The following is a 2,712-nucleotide window of genomic DNA, read 5'->3' as shown; positions in this document are numbered from 1 at the left end:
CCTTGGCTGAGCTGTGATACTTTTAAGTATAATTACTAACTCGAGCTGGTCCTTCACGTATGAGGGAATGATTGTGAATGGGCAGGTTCATACTGGAGAAGTTACTGTGGGGCCAGGCTTTTGAAGAGAGTTGCCTGTAAACCATATTGGAATCCCTTGAATTGAATTTTGATTAGCACACAAAATAACACTATTTAGTTAACTTATGAAATGTAAAAAATTAAGACGTTTATATTTTTACAAGTGAATTGCAAATATATCTAGAATTAAGGGGAAAGGGAGCAGCTGTACTGATGTACCATGAATCTTGAGAAGTAGGGATAAAATAAAAATTGAAATCAATACTTTGTTCAAATAAATTTTGTTGTAAGAAAAAATCTCAAATCATACTACAACTAGTCGCATATTTGGTTTTGAGTTAAACTATAACACTAAACTGTTAAAGTTATTAGTTCCCGAAAATGTGTATATATCAACACCACGTAGGAATTTATTACCTATTGCTATCTTTTTCACCTAGAAATTATTCATACTATACCAGACTAAAATGTTATAAAAAGCATTTCACTCCTCTTCAAAAGAGAAAATACAGGAACTTTCTTGGTGCCCTCAAATTTCTAAATTGAAAAGTTCTCAGGGATGGGAAGAGAAAAACATGGTTTTCTGTGCCTTCACATTCCTAATTCTGACTCTCCTCATGAAGGTTTTTGAACTTTTAGCTAAAGTATTTGATAGCACAGCCGTATGCGTTTGAGTATCAGAACTGTGCAGTAGCTGCTGGTGGGCGGAAGCATTAAGGTGGTTATCTAGACTGAGCCTGCTTTTAGACCAAATGTTAATTGTTTCACAGGGTGCTGTTGTGGAAGTGGGCATCCCTAAGTGGGTAACTACTTTCTCTGAGGTGCAACTGAGAAAAACTAGAAGAAGCCTGTCCCATTTTAATTCTACTTGTTCCTCAGTATTTTGAGTGATTTTGAGCTGCACTTCAGTTTCACTTTTGATCGCAGTTGGGCTAACTGGCTCCTCGCCCTAGCAGTACATATTTCTCACTCTCATTGCCATCTATTCTAATCAATACCATTTCCTTCAAAGTAGTCTTTCTAGACACTCATCAGCGAGATGTATTACTTACTTGGAGTCTTTCTTGATCAGAAAGGAATTCTGTACTTTGTGATGACAGGGCAGTCCTCAGTCTTGACCTTTCCTTTGGAAATCAGATACCTTGTTTCAGAGGACATGATAAGGGGTGATAAGAATGCTCCACGTCTTGTCAAGAGTATTGTTGACTGGCATGAAGGCATAAACTGATCTGGTGCCCCAGGTGGAGCAGATTGGAATGACAAGGTCATCTGAACCAAGTGCCATCTGAACCAAGTGCTCCAAGAAGCTACATGAATCACCCGAGGGTGAAGATGTGGGTTGTCCTCCAATCAAGTCTGTGGGACAGGCCTGGAAGTGGAAGTGCCCCCACCAGTGTCTCTGCCCCTGTCAGAAAGTTCTCTAGAAACCGACCAAACAGACTGTTCTCTGTTGCAAGTGGATCGGATCCAACAATCCTCAGTTCTGAGCGGCTGGTGCTGAAGCTGAACCATGGCACAAAGACACTAACAGAGAATGCTTTGACATCAAATGTCCTGGTTCTGATTGGTTCCTTTGGGAGGACTAGGTCCGACTGAAGGAACCACAGTTCTGAACCTCTGGGAAGATATGAAGTGATCCAGTGGGTCCAGAGTAGATCAGAGTCCTGGTCCCAAAAATGATGGGAAGAGCCAGGCGACTGCCGAGTATCTCGACAGCAAGAATTGTCAATGGTAAGACATAGAATGGCTCAATGACAAGCTCCCATTGAGCCTATGTCCTCTTGGCATTAGAGTAAACCTGCAAAAAAGCCAAATTGTGTGTAACGTATATGACAGAGGAACAAGACAGCGCGTCACACTCTGAAGACGGAGGATCAATATATTCAATAAATGTATTTATATATATTAGTATAATTGTCCAGTTACTGAATCCAATGATTGTACATCCAGTTTTTTGAAAAACAAGTAAAATATTTTTTCAACAACAGAAGTTTATTTTTGAGATATATAATCCATATCTTCAATATCTACTGAACGAAAATAGTTCATTTTTTCAATATCTTTAGGATGATTAGATTCCATATAGAAAGTACTTCCCAAACAACTCATGTGTTTTTAAGTACGCTATCACTGTAGTCTTCCTCAGGAGAAGCAATGTTTTCAGGAAAAATTCTTTCATTTGCCATGCACAGGTCTTTCTACAAATAAATAAGCAACATAGTATAATTTGTACATTAGATTCTAGTAATATCTAACACCATTTAAGTATTTCTAGCCTTTTTCAACATTTTTAACATTTATATTAACAATTTTACAAAATTGATTTAACAAAAATTATTATTATAGTGGGAAATGTTAGCAGTAATAATTTTCTTACTTGTCTCTCAACAGAGCTGACACACAAACCCAAATGGATGCATACACTCTACAAAACCTTACTATTTCTAGCCTTTTAAAACATTTGTTACATTTTTACATTTATAACAACATTTTTAACATTTATATTAAGTGGGAAATGTTAGCAGTAATAATTTGCTTACTTGTCTCTCAACAGAGTTCACACACAAACCCAAATGGTTACATACACTCTACAAAAACTTAGGGAGGATCCCAGGAAAATACTGTCTGCAAA

This window comes from Sphaerodactylus townsendi, linkage group LG07 (assembly GCF_021028975.2).
Source record: "Sphaerodactylus townsendi isolate TG3544 linkage group LG07, MPM_Stown_v2.3, whole genome shotgun sequence".
Classification (NCBI taxonomy): Eukaryota; Metazoa; Chordata; class Lepidosauria; order Squamata; family Sphaerodactylidae; genus Sphaerodactylus; species Sphaerodactylus townsendi.
Note: the sequence above shows the minus strand (reverse complement) of the source record.